General features: G+C 40.6%; 1 long non-coding RNA gene across 3 annotated transcripts in view; it reads right to left on the bottom strand.

The window, feature by feature from the left end:
* The window catches only part of LOC110222929 (uncharacterized), a 69,399-nt gene extending 51,865 nt beyond the window's left edge, over positions 1-17,534 (bottom strand). For 2 of the 3 annotated variants that reach the window (XR_013487516.1, XR_013487514.1), the window contains exons 1-4: positions 17,391-17,534; positions 17,116-17,289; positions 16,245-16,330; positions 7,345-7,431 (exon numbers count right to left, since the gene is read on the bottom strand). This is a non-coding gene — a long non-coding RNA (uncharacterized LOC110222929). The remainder of the gene's footprint in view (positions 1-7,344; positions 7,432-16,244; positions 16,331-17,115; positions 17,290-17,390) is intronic. The other variant, XR_013487515.1, reaches the window with a different exon arrangement.
* Positions 17,535-19,583: the final 2,049 nt, after the last annotated feature.

Genomic DNA, 19,583 nt, shown 5'->3' with positions numbered 1-19,583 from the left:
CTCTACCCAGGGTAGTAAGGTAGTACCATAAGTCTGGAAGAATACATAGATAAATCAGTCAGACAGAGACTTCCTGGAAAGGGAAGAGGAACTGTTTATTAGCATTAATATGAATTCTGCATTTTCTGTCACATTAAATATAATTTGCCATATATTTAGTGTTCTGTTTGTCTGAGGACTTACATGAGATTTAAAACGCTTAGAAAGATATGAGCCAAATTGTTATGTTCCCAACAAAAGCTCCCCGTGTGGGCAAAAGGGTCGATGGAAAATATTAATGATCCAAAAGGCTCTAAGATTTAAAATCAAGCCTATTTGAGCCCAGAAGTTGTTTTTCTATTGCTATATGTGGATTACACTGATTTCTTCCTCCCTCCTTGTTTTCTCTTTAGACCCTTTTGCCAGTTCTGGTTGTTGTTTGTCAAGTTTATCTTTACTCCTTGTTTTAGGAGTTGTCTCCTCTCAATAATGGTAATTAAAGATTACGGCTCTGGCTACCTAAAGAAGGCTTTTGAAGGAAGTTATTTACTCAGAATTTACAAAGCCCCTAAGGAAGTGTCTAGAAGTGATATGAGAGGAGCGTCCCTCCTCACATTTCTGGTTTAATTTGTCATTTTCCAGGCTCTCAGGAACCATGGCAATAATCACGGGAACAATGAAGGGGGAGAAAAGAAGTCAATTTGGGTCAAAATGTAGCCGGATCAGTTACCAGGAGTGGTAATGCATCACCCCTATGCTCTGAAAGAAAGTCTACTGGCTTTCTGTCTGTCAGGAGCACAACATTTCTCAGAAAGCTTCCAAGTGAACTGGGTTTCCCTAGCTTTCTTATTTTACAACCTATTCAGAACACTTATCGGAATGCAAATCACCCTTCTGTTGCCTCTAGCTGACCTTCTCCAAGGGCTGGTCCCTCTCTTTTCAGTTTTCCTCAGGCCCAGATTCTCACCCCACAAGAGAGATGGCTTTACCACCTCCTTGAAGCCTTTTAAATCATTCAGAGGCTGAGCCTCACATATCTGTCTCTATATTCCCATACCCTAACCAGTATCTCTGTAGGATGCATTGTCATTCCCTGGTCCTAATGTAATCGCACTTGTGTGGATACTATGATTATTCCAAGCCATGTCAAGTGTCTGTAGCACATTACAAAACACAAAATGACAAGATCCCTGCCCTGACGAGCTTACAATCTAGGTCAGACATAAACAAAACCCTGGATAACAGGGAAAACCCCAGAGCCAGCAGATAACCAGGATGGAGGAGATTAGCATAAGAGGAGTTTTAAGAAGAGATTGAAAGATGGGATCTACAGCTGCCTAGTCTCACTAGCATGCAAAAAAGAATGCAAAAAGCCAAGAAAGAGATGGGAAAAACACTCTTGAAAGGGAGAATAGTGAAAGTGGAGGAATCAAGGACCAAAAGATGATGATACTGATGATAATAAGTACTAATAACAGAAATTTATCTTGTTATTCAGTCATGTCAGACACTTCTTGATTTTTTAAAAAAATTTTTGTTTAGTTTTGGGGGAGGCAATCGGGGTTAAGTGACTTGCCCAGGACCACACAGCTAATAAGTTTCTGAGCTGGATTTGAACTCAGGTTCTCCTGACTCCAGGGCCAATGCTCTATAAACTTCATCACCTAGCTGCCTCACCCTCCCCCCCAATTTTTTTTTTTTTGGCAGAGATACTGGAGTGGTATGACATTTCCTTCTCCAGCTCATTTTACAGATGAGGAAACTGAGGCAAGCAGGGTTAAGTGACTTGGGTCATACAACTATTAAGAGTTTGAGGCCAAATCTGAACTCAGGACAATAGTCTTCCTGACTCTAGGTCTAGGGCTCTATCCACTGCACTACCAAGCTATGCTTCACTGTTTGAAAAGGGAGGCATCACGGTGGGGCAGAAAGAGTGCTTTCATTTGTAGTTAGTGGACTTGAAGGCAAGATTTGGTTGTTACTTTGTGCAAGTTAGTTAACCTCTCTGAGCCTCAGTTTCCTTATCTGTAAAGTGGAGGGATTAAACTAGAGCAGGGATTCTTAACCTTTTTTTTTGGGGGGGGGGAGTGCCATAGAGTTCTTGGGCAATCTGGTGAAGCCTACAAACCCCTTCTCAGGATAAAAATTTTAAATTTGTAAAATAAAACACATAAGATTACAAAGGAAATCAACTATATTGAAATACAGTTGTCAAAATTAAAAAAAAAAAAAACAAGTCCAAGTTTGCCAGGTTAAGAAGCCCTGATAGAGAATGTCTAACTAATGTCCCTTCTGGCTCTAAATCAATGATCCTATTATTGTAAGTGCTTTGCATATATTATCTCCTTTAAGCCCAGGGAGAGAAGTATATTATTATCCCCATGTTACCATTGGGGAAACTGAGGCTTGGGGAGGTGCCCTGCACATGTTCATATAGTTAATAAGTGTCTACAGGTAGTTTGGGGGCCCTGGTCTTTGCAAATGCAAGTCCACCAAGCCACACTGCCAATCCTAATAAGACCATTCAAGTCAATCGTGCTTGGCCTTATATAAATTTGAAGTGAATATGGAGAAAAAAGGAAGTCAAAAAGTGTGTGCCTTGCAGAAGGATGGTAGGATCTCAGCTGGGAGAAAGGAATCAAATATTCAAGACAGACTTTTGGACCATCTGAAGATAAACATCTGGAACCTGAAAATTCAGAGATTAAGTTATTTTTATCCCTGTGTGTACAGCATGGCTGTGTTGTATGGAGTTTCTTAATCATTAACCAGTTTAAATAACATAAAAGCTAAAATATATAATACGGAGCAAGTATAAAAAATAAATGACAATAGCAGCAATAATGGAATATTTGCATTATCCTTTCCCCAATATATTCTACTAGTTGTGTACAAGTTCCCTGTACTTGTGGGAAATCCCCCTGGGGTTTTTAGGTTTGTTTTTTGTTTTCCATTACAGTCTGGTTATCCTAAACCTGAGAGAGTTTGGCTTTAGCTTAGAGATTCAGCATCTCTTTTTTCATAGATAAGGAATTCAGACATATTGGCATGTTTGTAGTTTTTCACTACAATGGGCCCTCAATGAAGCTGGCAGGAAGACCAAGCAGACAGTTTATAAATACAGCTAAAATGAAGTACAGTAAATAGCATACTAGGAAAACACCCAGCAATTTCACTGCAAAAAAGGGGGAAAAAATCAATGTTGTATTGTTGAAAGCTTTTGTAGGGCATATATTACTGTCCTTTACATTTGAAGGTGACTCTCCTGGCTATTTCTGTTTGGGAGTATGGCTGGAAACAGTAACAAGAGGCCCATAATCCCATCCTCACCATTTATAAATGAAAATTATTCTTCACTTGATTGTTGTGGCCCCCAATTACTGAACTTGCCATCCAAAGGTTTTCATTTTCCTGGAAGCTTTTACTTACTTAATGTACCAGGCCTGGGACTGGCTATGTAACAGACTAGACTTGATTATCTAGCCAATACTTTCCCAGTAGTGCCTTTCCATCTCCAACAGCAGTGTTTCCAACAGCAATGTGTTTCCAAATAGGGCTGCTAAGATAATAAGGTTGCACCTAGCAGAAATGGAATTAGCATGGCACTGGAGGCCCAATAGCCCCCTCTTACTTCAGGTTCAATGTTGGGACAAAATGAGTCCTAAAGTGAGAGTTTGACAATCAGAAGCCATTGAATGTTTAACACAAAGAGGTTGCTTTGCCCTAGGATGGGCAACAAGCATACCACAGCACTTAGCTTCTCTGGCCATGGCCTCTCAGTTTCCAAATGGAAACTCATTTGATCATCAGGGTAGATTACAGTGATGAACATGGCAATTCAAGTGGGAAGCCCAGATTCCATGTAGCTTTGATGCTCTTAGATGACCCAGTAGCTTTGTCATGGAAGCTTTGTCCAATCAGTGGGGGGCAAAGAGTTAGAAAGTGTGGGAACTGCTTTTAGGGAATTTTACCTCTACATTCCCCAATTCACATACATGGCCTGAGCCTTTTCATGAAGAAGAAAAATAGTTTTCACCCTTTCTCTTGACCCAAAGTAGGAAGCTAAGAGAAATCAATATTGGGAATGGTGGGAGAGCTAAAGAGGAGAAAGATTCATATAGAGGGTCTAAAAAAAAAGTTCTTCAAGAAACTGTACAGAGAAAAGTGTATATAAGGGCATTTTCCAGACAATCTGGCCAGAGAACACTTTGAGCCTTTAAATATATTGGCAGAACCCATAAATGGGGGTCCAGAAGTTGTAGGGATGTAGAATAGCCCTGGGAGAAAGAGAGATTGGGGAAATTGCAGCCCAAAATAAAGAAATTAAATTTATTTCACACTTTAAAATTCCTACATATAATAATGGTTTTGATATATCTGTAATTTTGTTCCTGGTGAGAAAAGTTCTCTATAGGAACATGGGAAAATCTGCTTTATTTCCTGTCTTTTTATTGTCCTTCTAGTTCCATCTATAAATACTCTTGGAACAATCAAGATTAGATGAATCTAATAGCAAGCAATTTAAACACTGGTTTTCCATTTATCGGCTATTTGCCATTGAGGAAATACTGCTAATAATCTGCTTCTGACCTTTTCTAGCTTCAGTTGTTATAACTTATTTTCAAATTTAATATTTTAGGAAGAAAAATATTGCTAGTGTTATGGGCATGAACAACAAAGAGTCATACTAAATGGAATTTAGCAATTCTGAAAAGATTCAAAAGCCCTTAGCCCCTCATGCATGGAACGGAAAAAAAATTCTATGGTACACACATATTAAAAGCTTGGACTAGCAGCCTACTGGGAGAGAAGGAAGGAAGGACAAAAAGTAAGAAGAAAGAAAAAAGGAAGGAAGGAAGGAAGGAAGGAAGGAAGGAAGGAAGGAAGGAAGGAAGGAAGGAAGGAAGGAAGGAAGGAAGGAAGGAAGGAAGAAGGAAGGAAGGAAGGAAGGAAGAAGGAAGGAAGGAAGGAAGGAAGGAAGGAAGGAAGGAAGGAAGGAAGGAAGGAAGGAAGGAAGGAAGGAAGGAAAGAAAGAAAGAAAGATTTAATAGGTGCCTACTATGTGCACTCTGCTAAGCATTTTACAAATATTATCTCATTTAATCCTTACTACAACCATGGGAGATAAGAGTTATTATTATCTTCATATTATAATTGTAAAAACTAAGGCAAACAGATCAAGTGACTTGCTCTAGTGTCTGAGGCTGAATTTAAACAGGTCTACCTGATTCCTCTATTCACTGCACTGTCTAGCTTGGCCCTATGAAAAAGTATTTATTAAGCACTTAATAGGTCAGGTACAGTGCTAAGCACCGGAGATAACAAATGTGAAAAGCAACTTAGTCCTTGAAAAGAAAAGAAAATATATATTGGAGACTGATAGCTAGGGTGAAGTGATTTGATGTAGAAAGTTACAGGGATGGTAAGTGAAATCATAGGGTATTTGATTAACAATTCTTTCCAGGAATGTATGGGTTTGATTACTATTCCCAGGTTTACAAGTGCAAAGCAGTGGGTGTATATATATATATATATATATATATATATATATATATATATATATATATAATTTAGGGGCAGCTAGGTGGCTCAGTGGAGAAAACGCTGGGCCTAGAGTCAAGAATACCCAAGTTCAAATCCATCCTTAGACATTTCCTAGCTGTGTGACGCTAGGCAAGGCACTTAACCTTGTTTGCCTCAGTTTCCTTATCTGTAAAATGAGCTGGAGAAAGAAGGAAATGGCAAACAACTCCAGTATCTTTGCCAAGAAAACCTCAAATGGAGTAACGAAAAGTCAGACAGCACTGAAGAAAAACAGAAGAACTACAATGTAGAAGTTTCAAGAGAAAGGCAAACAGGAGTGAAAGTCTTTGAGCCCTAGTCAAATAAGGATATGCTGAAGAAAATGGGGCTATTTAGTTGGACATGGTTGTAGTAAGGATTAAATGAGATAATATTTGTAAAATGCTTAGCAGAGTACACATAATTTAGGCCTTTATGGTTTGCATATGTTAGTTCACTTGATTCTCAGAACAACCTTGGGAGGGAGGTGTCATTATTATCCCCATTTTACAAAAGAGAAAACTGAGGTAGAGAAAAGTTAATAGGGCCATACAACTTGTAAATATCTAAGGCAGGATTTGAACTCAGTTTTTCACAGATCCAATCCAGTACTCTATCCACTATACCATCAAGTTGACTAAAGAAAGGGAGGGGAAGAATGCAGCCTCTGGAGATAGATACTGTAAAGAACAAGAGCCAGAAACTGAGACTAAACTAGCACATTACCCACTGAACACAGATATGCTCCACTCTGAAGCCAAGCCTAGAACTGTAAGAAACATGATGATCTGATGATATTACAACTGAAGGATGGAGGACTGAGAGGCAGAGATACAGACTGAGGAGCATGCCAGAGCAAATGAGGATGCAGAGTCCAGAGTGAAGGAAAGATGGCAGCTGACTTTTGACAGGCCATAGGCCCCCACAGTTAGAGACTTGACTAACTGGGTGGCATAAAGGGGCTCTGAATGAACCCAGAATGGGAATAGGGAGAGGAAGCAGGAAATGATACTGACCAGAAAGTGAGTTCTAAGAGTCCCTTTTTTGTTCTTTACATGTGTTCTAATTAACTTAGTCTATATTTAAATGTATATTGTAGCCTAATGCTGGTAGGGGAACCAAAGACCACTGGTAGGGATCTAGAAAAGACCCAAATTCAGATGGTCCCAGGATCTGAGCCATCACTAACTATGACTGACAATCTTCCAAGATTGAACCAGGTCCATGTGAGCCCAAAGCCACAGCTTAAACTAGCTTTGAAATCTTCTCACAAAACCACCAGTCACATCATGTGAAACCCAGCTGGTGAAATACTGGCTTATGAAGTTCCCTTTAAACCTTTCCTTGTGGCATCACATAAATGAGAAAATCTCTCTGTAGGAGAGCTACATCAGAAATCAAGGGTATAACACAATGGCAAAGCAGACCTAGTATCATGGCAACTGTTCATCTGCAGCAGCGCCAGGCATGATAGCCAGGTGGCATCTCCTTCTCTGGCTTAATAGTAAGTGAATGCCTCCTGGGAGTAACAGATTTGAGCTATAAAGGAACAGAAGGTTTAGCACACTGCTGTGTCAACTGCCTCTTCCTAGACCAGGGTAACAAGGGCAGCCATCAGTGGGAAATTTCTGCCCAGGACTGTGGAGGTCCACTATGTCAGATGTAACTTACTGGAGGAAAGAATTCTAATTTAGAAATCCTCTCTGTCTTAACATAAAAGACCAACATCTGGCAGCAACCCTAAATTAAATCTTTCTTTTATTCTAAAACCATGATTAAGGCAGTGAGCTACTTTTCACTTACCAGATGTCAGCAAAGGTGATTTAGGCAGCTGATTCAAAGAGAAATATTCAGTCTGATGTGGCATTAAACTTAGTACTGTTGCAAAGACTGAGGGAAAAAAAAAAACAACAGAGACTTAAGAAAAAACCCAGAAGTATAACTAGGGAGGGCCAAACAAGGCTTTGTGTCAAGGTGAGAAACTTAGATGATAGCGGATCCTCTCAGGATGTTGCCTGGTGGTAGTGGCAACAAGTCACTTAGGTCACCTGCTCCCCTTTCAGCATTATTTTAGCTCCCTCTGGAGCTACCATACATCCCAGTTGCAGAAATTGCTAGTTATGGCTCCGGAAAAATCAATGGAACCTTAAAAAAGGATTGATTTGGTTTCTTGGGCACGATTACTGAGCTGATCTGCACAATTAAGGCAACTTGAGGCCGCGGTGGTTGCCAACTTGTTAAGCCTCTAAAACGTCTGCATTGGCAAATATCTGTGTCTGTCCTGAATTGTGTGATTCATCTGCATATGCTTATGTCCACAATGACAGCTGTCTGCCATTCTGGCAATAACTAGGCTCAATTTGTGAAGTTGTAATAGGCATCACTCAAAGGGAGGCATTGGTCACTTAAGCTAACAAAGCTGTCAGTTAGCCAGCTCAGAAACACAATGGCTGGTAAATAAGCTAATTATGCAGGCTTACCTCAGTAATCTCAACCAACTAGTAATAATAAGCTTAAAAAAGTCTAACCCTAGGATCCAGCACTCCCAGTTTACCTTTCTCCTCCAGGGGCTCTGATCATATGAATCTAACTGTCCCCAGTAATGCCCTTTTCCCTAAGGGAAACTCCATTAAGGGGGCATATGTGGAGTATCATATGTGGATCTATTTGCACTAGCATTGCTGTGAAGTCATTGGCACACTGAAGGCCTTTCTATTATTCACCCACTGTTGTGTAGTCAATAACATTATGGAAACTTACCAAGTCCTAAGATCCTGGATTTAGTGGCAGAAGGGATCTCAAAGACCATCTCGTCCATTTTGCTTATTTTACAAAAGAGGAAACTAAAGCTCAGAGAAGTGAAATGACTTGTCCAAAGTCACACAAGTCAAAGAGCTGAGGCTTAAACCTGCATCATCTTGTATCCACATCTAGCTCTCATATATAAAGGGTATTCCAAAAGACTTAAGGAAAATAAGCCTTTAAAAAAAAAACACCTTATGTTTCCATGTGTTGAATTAGTTTTTTCCTTTGTCTTTTAAAATCACTATGCCTGGGCAGCTAGATGGCGCAGTGGGTAGAGCACTGGCCCTGGCATCAAAAGGACCTGAGTTCAAATCCAGCCTTAGACACTTACTAGCTATGTGACCCTGGACAAGTCATTTAACCCTGATTGCTTGAAAAAAAAATCTTAAAAAAAAATAAAATCACTATGCCTTGGATTTAATTCCTTCAGATATCTTGAAATCAATACCATTACTTGAGAGACAGCTCCTGCATGATCTGGAATCAAGCAAGAAAAGATGTCGGGACTGGCTCTTTGCTTGGGAGTTGCCAGGTAGACTTAACGCCTGGCCAGACATAGGATTTAAATTTTCTCCTTTTTTTTTTTTGAGTCTTCAAGTTGGAATTTCTCACTGCACAGTAAAACAAAGACTACCAGAAGGGCGGTCTGATTCAGGTTAGAAGTAAGAATAAAAGTATGACATGATTTTGCATCATATAGAGGAAAGAGCACCAGATCCAGAAATCAGAAGACTGGAATCCAAATCCCAGCTCAGCTACTTACTACCTCTGAATTCTTAAGTAATTCCCTTGGGGGAAAGGGACAGTCAGTTTCTTCTTCTGAATTTGAAGGGTTTGGGGGAGGGATTGGATTATCTGGTCTGCAAGGTCCCTTTTAGGAAGTAGCACGTTGATAAATGTTTAACAACCAGCTTTGGTGGAGGGTGGTGGGGATATGTATCCATGACACACTTTTAAATTTAATCTGCATTATTTACATTTTCTCCATCACATTCTTTTTTCTAGACAATCAACAACAAAAATAAATAAATGAAGCTATGATTTGTAGGGTCTGTCGATTTCTGAGATATAAAGGCTCACACTGCAAATTTAATAATCAGCTCTTCTGAAAGCCTGTTCAGGCTGGATCCAGAAAACTCTTTTCATGTCTAAGTTCTATGATCCTGTGAAATACGTCACCAAATTTGAGTAGAAACATTGGTTTTTACAAATAAGACTCCATATTCTTTTTTTAAAATAACTTTTCATTTCCCCTTATTTACTACTTTTTTCAATTTAGCCTTCAGTTAATCTGTATAGATTATTCCGTCACTGGAGTTACAGCTAGAAGAAATCTATTTCTACTAAATTCCAGAATAGTTATTGAGAAAACCTCATCATCCTGCAAGATCCCTTCAGCCCTGGTTACTCCATCTCATCACCCCTCTCTGTCTCTCTGATTGGAGGGTGGGGCTATGAATTACAAAACCTCCTTTTAGGGAAGGAGCCTAGGTCAAATCATCACCTCATTTCTTACCAGATGGCACTACTCCAGAACCAGATCACTCTCTTGACCTTGACCAAATCCCTTTAACTCTTATAACCTCACTGTTTTTAACTGAAAAAATTAGGTTTGGATCAGGGCAGAGATTCTTAGCACAGACTGTTCAATAGATAGAGCGCCTGGCCTGGAGTGAGAAAGACCCAAATTCAGAAAATCATTTGTCATGTCCTATTTGGGGAAATACTGTCATTGTACCAACACCCATCTTACTTCTCTCCCTAGAGAGCAGAAACAGCCAGGTAGCACAATGGATAAGGTGTTAGGCCTGGAGTCAGGAAGACTTATGTTCAAAAGACTTAAGTACAAATACATTTCAATAGCCTTTCAGGCCTGACCTCTTCTAGACAGTGCCCATATCCCTCTATTCCAACTCTTAGTGCTAAAATTTCAATTAATTGTTGGGAAAAAAGGCATCAGATTAAACTAATTCACACTAAAGTGGGAGTGGCTGATAGAGACTTCATTTGTTGGCTGTCCTGTGAGTACAAATTACAGACATTTCTCTCTAATGGCAAATACCTTCAGTAGAGATATTTTTTGGTCATAGTATATTCTCATATGCATAGTATACTCTCAAACCCTCTAAATTACAGCCCTGATGGGTCCTGTCCACTCTTTGACCTTATTTATCTTTTATTTGAAATTCTAATCCTCAGTCTTGTTATGGATATTTCATTTTGTTATTACAGATCTGAAATGATTTAAGTCCAGACAACTATATAAAACTCCAGATACTTATTAGCTGTATGACCCTGGGCAAGTCACTTAACCTCTATTGGCTTATCTGAAAAAATTGGGGATAATAATAGTACCTATCTCCTAGAGTGGTTGTAAGGAGTGAATGAGGTAATAGTTGTAAAACCCTTAGCTGTAGTGACAGGCACTCTATACTTTTTCCCTTCCCCCATATTCAAATGAAATAATGCATACATATAGAAAGCATTCTGAAAAATCTTAATATGCTAAGTTGAGATATGCTATATATTATTGTCAATAATAATTTTTTCCATCCTTGTTTTAGGTCAAATCCTGCCCACTTCATCTGAACCCCAACTGCTTTCAGCTGTGTTCTAATTGCACTTCGTTAGACAAATCATTTACACCCAGAGCTTCCTTTCTCACACTGGGGCTGGGGAAACTTTGAGAAATCTCCTTGTGGACACTTCTGGTTCTTTCTGATAATGACTCTCAGGAGCAATCTCTTTCCAGGCTGCTTATGCTAGGGGAGCTGGGGACCTATAGTGACACCCCAGGGGAGCCAAAGGCTACTTTGTTGCCAAGAGATTCTGGTAAGAGCATTTGGGTAACAGAATTAATTAGTGGGAAGTAGCCGCTGTTCATTTACAGATGAGAAAAGGAAACTGGTATGTGCTAAGAACCTCTTGTACTACATTTCAGAAATCATTTTCATTTAGTCTTTTCCAATCATTTCTCTTTAGGCAATGAATTTCTATGAGCCAGGAAAAATAGATTACTGGACTCACTTGGAAATGAGCAACACACTTACCCAAAGCGGAGAGATTCCCCCAGCTGTTATGTTTCAATTTAAGTAGTCCTCCAAGACTCTTCACCCTCTTTTGGTAGAGGGCCGGAACTGACTCTCGGTTATATTGCTAGCCAAAGTAAGGATTCGGGCCATTTTAGACTCATTTAGGGATTTTCTCTAGAGGATCCTGATTAAGGCCTCCAACAATATCCCATCTCCCCTCTTTCCCCACCCCGTCTTAAAAATTATTCTAGATTTTTAAAAACTATTTTAGATTCTATAGCCAAGATATTTTGTTCCTCATAATCAATTGTGCTTCATTCATAGGATGGATAAACAAGCATTCATAGGATAATAGATTAAGAGTTAGAAGAAACTCCCTCATATTATAGGTGAGAAAACTAAGGCAAAGAAAAGTGTCTGGGGTCACACAGCTAGTAAATATCAGAGGTGGGATTTCAATCTAGGTCTTCATGACTCCAAATACAGAGTCCTATCCACTATACTCTACTGTCTCCATTAAAATTTGTTCTTTGCCCTTTCTGTCCCGCTCAGCCCCAAGCTGGCATCTAATGTCCTCAGAGTACTCTCAAACTGATCAAGTGTCCTCAAAATTCCCACCTCAATAGAAATACACTTCAATAGCCTTTCAGGCCTGGCCTCTTCTAGACAGGGCCTATATCCCTCTATCCCAACTCTTAGTGGTAAAATTTCAATTAATTGTGGGGGGAAAAAAAGCATCAGATTAAACAAATTCACACTAAAGTGGGAGTGGCTGATAGAGACTTCATTTGTTGGCTCTCCTGTGAGTACAAATTCTAGACTTTTCTCTCTAATGGCAAATACCTTCAGCAGAGATATTTTTTGGTCATAGTACATTCTCGTATGCTTGGTATACTCTCAAACCCTCTAAATTACAGCCCTGATGGGTCCTGTCCACTCTTTGACCTTATTTATCTTTTATTTGAAGTTCTAATGCTCAGTCTTGTTATGGATATTTCATTTTGTTATCACAGATCTGAAATGATTTAAATCCAGACAGCTATATAAAATTTCAGCCCTCTCAGCAGGGAGGTAATCATTTTTAAAGCTGATCTCACTGGACAATCAACAGAGCGATTTATAAACAAGTAGTCTTACCCACCCACTGTTTAGGAGGCTAACTTTAGGGATTAAAAAGTTCTTTTTAAGGTTCTTTGAAAGGAGAAAATAGAATCTTGGTATTTTAAAGGTTAAATGGTAAAATAGTGAAATGGCAAAGGCAGAAACGGACATTGGCTTCCAATCCATCTATTTAACTACCTAAATCATTCCATGCTATAATCCCTTATCTGCTTGGGGTGGTTTAGGAAAGCAGTGCCTTCAAGGTTCCATCTAGGTTTCAGATTCTGCTCTTTCACAGAGGATTAAGCCTTGGAAAAGACAATGCCAGAAGAGCCTATCTTGGATCACAAAGTAGTCTTCTCTTATTTGTATGCAATTAATATCCTAATTTGTATTGTATTCATTTGTGTACCAGGCTGAGTCACTTTCTAGTCTAAGGGCAGAGACCCTGTGTCATTCATTCACTTTTGGATGCCCTCTGGGCCTGGCATTGTGTTTTGCCCATAGTAGGCCTTTAATAAATGATTGTTGGGTTGTTAAATGGATAGATTCTATTGGTTAAGCATAACCAAGAGTTGTTTCCTTCTACAATTTGCTGTCAACATGGCTGTATTTCCCTTGGGATTATAGAAAATAAATGAAACATGAATCAGGAGACTCCCATCCCAGACTCCAGAAGAACTAGATTTGATCCGCAGAGGGAAGGAAGACTGTCCCCATCATAGCTGAATGAGTAACAAAGATGAGGGAAGCAGGAATAACCCTAACCTGAAAACATTCCTTGCCAGTCTAGGTAAAATTGAGTTTCTGATAAAGTGAGTATACTATACTGTAAGTGGTCATTTTTACATTCCTGAATCATTCTCTGGACTAGGAAGTGAAAGAAGGCAAGATGTGTTAAGGGTTGAACAAGAGAATGCCTTTACCGGTGTAACCACGGGGTGGCTTAATTCAAGACAACGTGGACTCTTGGTTAGAGTCTCAGCTCCAATAGTTAGTAACCTTAGCATTAAAGACACTTGACTTCCTCAGATTCACAGACATAGAGCTGAAAAGGACCCTTAGTGATCATTGAGTTCAAATCCATCTTTTTCCAGATAAGGCCACTGAGGCCCAGAGAGGTTAAACTTGCCCAGGGTGCCTTAATGTAATTTGAGTAAGGTTCATGATCCTCAGGGACACCAACAAATAAAGGTAGAGCACCACAAGACAGAATACAATGCAAGAGGAGAGTCGGCAAAGAGAAAATAAAGTAAGGCAGCTTTATTGAGGGGAAATATTCACAATCAGAAGGATAGTCAGGGAGAAACGGAAATACTTCAGAGCTTCCAGGGATCACCATTGGAAGGGTTCACCCAAGCTGATAAAACCTGGTGGATTTTTGTAGGTTTCTTGTCTGGGTCAAGCAGGACCAGGCATGGGGAGGCTGGAACAAATAGGGAATCTGGACCCATGTACAGATTAAGGTTCCAGGACTGGTGCTGATTTTCTTGGGAGAGAGAGGGAAGGGAAGGGGAATGTCTAGAAAATTCAGCCTCCTCAGGTGAGAAAAGGAGATTTTGGCCTTACTTCAGGAGGGTGACTTGAGATTTGAGCTTCTCTGAGGCTTCTTCCTTTAGTGGGGAAGGGAGGCCCCTAAGTTCCCAGAGTCCCACAACTTAAACTGAGGTCTTACTAACTCTACATCCAGGACTCCTACGTCATTTTGTTACCCAAATGGTGAACCTTGTTTCCTCATCTGCAAAATTTCCTCTTGTAAGGAAAGTACTTTCGTAGGCTTTCAAGAGCTGTCATTACTATTGTGGTTGTTGCAATGTTTATTTCACTGTGACTTGGAAAAGGTCAATTTGGTTTCCATACCTTTGGAAAGGGGAGGGGGTGGATGTTACCCTGGGATGAGGGGAGTGGAGCAATGCTGAACTGTAAAAAAGGATGCAGAGTTACCCTGTGGAGTCACACAGCAAAACAGGAGGCTTCTGGAGATCGATTTGAGTTCAAAAGTGGAAGAATGAATAAAGCTGAGCAAAGAAGGAACATCTTAGGGAAGTTCACTCTCCTAAGTCAACTGGAAAGGGAAGGAAACTCTCTTCCTCTTCCTCTACCTCCTTCTTCCTGCTTGGCCTCACCCCTTGCCCTGGATACCCGTAACACTAGAAGCTGCTTTCTCCATTCCCACTAATTGGCTTACTAGGGTGAGTGCCATCAGGGCAAAAAAGGAAAGCAATTAAAGGGTGGCCAGTAGGTAGGAAGAGAACCAATGGAGAAACACTATCACAAAAACCCGTGGAAGAGAGAGTTGGGGAGGTGAGGGTAAATTGCTATCAAAGACTGCATTGAGGGCACGGAGTATGAATCAAGCAATCCAGCATCAAGTATTTATTAAGGGCCTGTTATGTGCCCAGGCGCTGTGCTGTGTACTTATGATATAAACACAAGAAATGCAGCAGCGCCACCTCTCAAGGAGTTCATAATCTGATGGGAAGAAGTCCGAGAGGCAGCAATTCAGAGATTTTTTAATAATGTTTGTAGCAGCTGAGAAGTAAAGTGGAGGGGAGAAATTGAAGGCAATTAGCACAGATAGCTTTTCCTGGAAGAAAAGCTTAGAGAGATGCAGGATTCTTGGCTCAGTAAGAAGGCAGATGAAATTCAGTTTTATGCTGATAATAATAATCCAAAGCACTTTTAGGATGCCCTGAAGGCTATTTATGGGCCAAAGACCTATGGTGCATCTGAACTACTCCGTGATGGTAGAGCCACATTGATCAGTGATAAGGAGATGATCTGAGAGAGATGGGCTGAACACTTGCATAGTGTTCTCAGCAGACCATCATCAATCAGTGCTGAAGCCACTGACTGTTTATCTCAGGTTGAAGTCAATCCCTCCCTAGCTGAAGTTCCAACTGAAGAAGAGGTTTTGAATGCCATTGGGCTCCTTTCTTGTGGCAAAGCACCTGGTGCTGATTCTATTTCAGCTGAGATTTACAAGGTAAGGGGGTCTATTGCTCATACAAAAGCTGACTAAAATTTTCCAGGTTTTATGGCAAGAGAAGGTTATCCCCCAGGAGTTCAAGGACGCCTCCATTGTCCATCTCTATAAAGGTCAAGGTACTAGATTGTCCTGTGAAGCCACTGTAGCTTCAGAAAGGGCCCAAGGAACAGTTAATAAGGTGTTTGCTGTCCGACAACTCTAGGAGAAATGCCAGGAGCAGAACAGAGTCTGTACACAACGTTTGTAGATCTGACCAAGGCCTTTGATACTGTCAGTCTCAAGGGCTTATGGAAAATTATGTCAAGATTATTGCCCAAGAGAAGTTCATCAGCCTTATAAGTCAATTTCATGATGACATGCTTGCCTGGTTCTAGATAATGTACAATGCTCTCTTGCTTTGGGCTGTGTGTTTGCTCCCATGCTTTTTAGCATAATATTTTCAGCCATGTTTTCAAATGTTTTCAATGGCATCAAGGTCAGCTACTGCACTGATGGTAAATTGTTCAACTTAAAAAGACTACAAGCCAAGACCAAAGTGGAGGGAGTGTTGGTGCATGATTTTCTGTTTGCAGATGATTGTGCACTCAATGCAGCCTCTGAAGCTGAGATGCAACAAAGTATGGATCTGCTAATTGACTGCTTGTGCTAATTTTGGCCTAACAATTAACACCAAGAAAACATAGGTGCTCCATCAGCCACCACCACACCATCCATACATGGAACCATCGGTTACAGCAAATGGAGAAGTTTTGAATGCTGTGGATAAGTTCATTTACCTTGGTAGTGTACTTTCCAGGGATGCACACATTGATAATGATATTGACACATGCATTGCCAGAGCTAGCTCAGTGTTTGGGAGGCTCTGAAGGAAAGTATGGGAGAGAAGAGGTATTAGAATGACTACCAAACTGAAGGTCTACAGAGCCATTGTGCTGACCTCATTGCTGTGTGCCTGTGAAACCAGGACAGTATACCAGGTAGCACCATGCCAGGAAACTGAAGCACTTCCATTTGAATGGTCTTTGGAAGATTCTGAAGATCACCTGGCAGGATAAGACACCAAACACTGAGGTCCTTTCTGGACCTAAACCCTGTTCTTTGTCCTAATCATGACCTCCAATCCTTCCACTCCTCAGTTCTTTCCCAGGCCACCACCTGTGCACTGGCTACACTCTCTCCTCCCTTTCCTATTTCCCTTTGGTGCTCTCCTTGGTGAATTTGTTCGACTCTACACTATTCTCCACATACAAATCTCTTTTCTCCTTATTCTATCACCAATCACACCTTGTCAGACTCTTACTATCTGTCTCCTTTATTCCTATTCAGGTGCTGCTCACTAGAGCTGAAGAAAATGAATTTTGAAACTGTGCTGATTTGGTCAATTACAAATTTGTTATATAATAGAATGTTATGCTATATAAAATAAACTTTTACACCCACCCACCCCCCCCCGGCAATTTAGTATCCCACTCATTTCAGCATTTCATTCCTCCTCAAGACTCCCGTAGCATCCCCTCCAAATACCCCCTCAGCAAAGAACATTACCCTTATGCTTTGCTGAAAAAAAATTGAGGCTATTTAATGAGCTTCCTCATTTCACATCCCTCAGACACCCCCCTTCCCCCCCTCCACCTGATACACACATACCTCTGTCTTCCTCTGCCTCACATAAAGAGGTAGTTCTTCTCCCTACAAAGGCAAATTCTTCTACATGCACACTTGATTCCATTCCGTAAAGTCTTCTCCACCAGATTATACCTTCCATCTCCAGCAAATTATGACTTTCTTGCATGGGAAAGGCATACCTTTGTCACTCCATCCCTAAAAACAAAACAACAACCTTCATTTGATCCAAACATCCTTCCTACGTATTATCCTATGTCTTTCCTCCCTTCCCTGACTAAACTCCTTGAGAAAGTCACCTATAATCGGTAGATGTTGCTTCTTCCTTTCTTCTCACTCCCTTCTAAGCCCTATGAAGTCTGGCTTCCAGTCTCGTATTCAACTGAAACTGCTCTCTCACACATGACAAGTGATCTCTTAATTGCCAAGTATGATGGCATTTTTTTTTCAATCCTCATATTTCAGTCGGTCAGTCAACAAGCATTTACTAAATGCGTAGTACGTGCCAGACATTTTGCTAACCACTGGAGATACAAAGAAGGACCCCCGCTCTCAAGGAACTCACAGTTTAATGGAGGGGAAAACAACATGAAAATAAATACATACAAAAAGATACATACAAAATAAATTAAAGATAATAAGCAGGAGGAAGGCACTACATCTAAGGGGGACTGGCAAAGGTTTGTTGCAGAAGTTGGGGTTTAACTAGGATTTGAAGGAAGCTGGAGAAACCAGGAGGCAGAAATGAGGAAAGAAAAATCTAGGCATGAGGGACAGCCAGTGAAAATGCAACATTGGCAGATAGAGCGTCATGTTTGTAGAACAGCAAAGAGCACACTGTCACCAGATCTCAGAGTATATTGAAGGGGGGAAAAGGGGGGGGGAAGGGTGGAATAAGGTATAAGACTGGAAAAGATTGGAAAGGGATTAAGGGGAGGGGAGGAAAGTTGAATGGCAAACAAAGAATTTCATATTTAATCTTGAAGATGATAGGGATCCATTAGAGTTTATTGATAGCATAATTAGAACTACACTTTTTTTTGGGGGGGTGGGCAATTGGGGTTAAGTGACTTGCCCAGGGTCACACAGCTAGTTAAGTGTCAAGTGTTTGGTCTGAGGCCGGATTTGAACTCAGGTGCTCCTGATTTCAGGGCCGGTGCTCTATCCACTGTGCCACCTAGCTGCCCCCAGAACACACTTTTGGAAAATTAATTTGACAGTTGAAGGGAGTATGGATATAGAGTGAGGAGAGATTTGAGGCACGGAGACAAACCAATAGGTGATTGCAATAGTCCAGGCTCAAGGTGATGAGCGTCAGCACCTGGGTAGTGGCAGTGTCAGAGGAGAGAAAAAACATCCAGAGGAGATGTTGTAAAGGTAAAATTGACAGGATTTGGCAACTTAAAGGCTATAAGGGCATAAGAAGGAGTGAGGGGTCAAGGATAATTAGGAAGGTGGTGATAAAGTTGACATTAATAGGGAAGTTGGGAAAAGGGAGGGTTTTGGAGAAAAGAAAATTAATCCACTATTGGACATACATGTTGAATTAAAGATGTCGGGGCAGCTAGATGGTGCAGTGGATGGAGCACCATCCCTGGATTCAGGAGGACCTGAGTTCAAATTTGACCTTAAACCCTTACTAGCTGTGTGACCCTTGGCAAGTCGCTTAACTCTGTTTGCCTTAGTTTTCTCATCTGTAAAATGAGCTGGAGAAGGAAATGGCAAATCACATTAATATCTTTGCCAAGAAAACCCCTAATGACATGACATGACACAGACACAACTGAAAATGATTGAATAACAATGAGACATTCAGTGTTAGATATCCAACAGGGAGTGGAGTTTGGAGGTTAGGAAAGAGTTTAGGACTAGATAAGTAAATCTGAGAATCATCAGCTTAGAGAGGATAATTAAATCCATCGAAGCTGATGAGATCACCAAGTGAAATAATATAATGAGAGAAAAGGGCCTAGGGTAGAGCCCAGTAGGACACCCACAATTAGTGGACATGACCTGGATGAAGATCCAACAAAGGAGATTAAGAAGAAATGAACAGACGGGTAGGAGGAGAACCAATGTTATAAATGTAGGGTTTGTTACGGGGGTCATCTCAAAGAATTCAGACTCAGACCAACTCTAATCCAAGTTAAGGCATTTATTGGTAATGCTGCCTGCAACAGGCTGAGTTCCAAGAGGAACCAGTAACTTAGTAAGAGAAGACAGACAAGTTTATAGTGTAATGGTGCTGATTACACAATAGAAATTATTAATATTAAAAAGGCAGGAGGGGTTTGTTAAGGGATTAGGTAATGGGGAAGAGTTTTGTTAAGGGATTAGGTATTTGGGGAGGGTTCTGGCCTCAGTGGAACTGAGGATGCACTGACCCACATGCACACAGAAAAATCCATTTGGGGGGACATTAATATATGATAATGGTATTATAATAAGCCTCTCTATGTCATGAGTTTACTCTAGGTCAGTTCTTTACTATT

The sequence above is a fragment of the Phascolarctos cinereus genome, unplaced genomic scaffold (genome assembly GCF_003287225.1).
Source record: "Phascolarctos cinereus isolate Bilbo 61053 unplaced genomic scaffold, phaCin_HiC Scaffold_5;HRSCAF=322, whole genome shotgun sequence".
Classification (NCBI taxonomy): Eukaryota; Metazoa; Chordata; class Mammalia; order Diprotodontia; family Phascolarctidae; genus Phascolarctos; species Phascolarctos cinereus.
The sequence above is the reverse complement of the archived record's forward strand: the minus strand, read 5'-3'. Positions and strand labels throughout refer to the sequence as shown.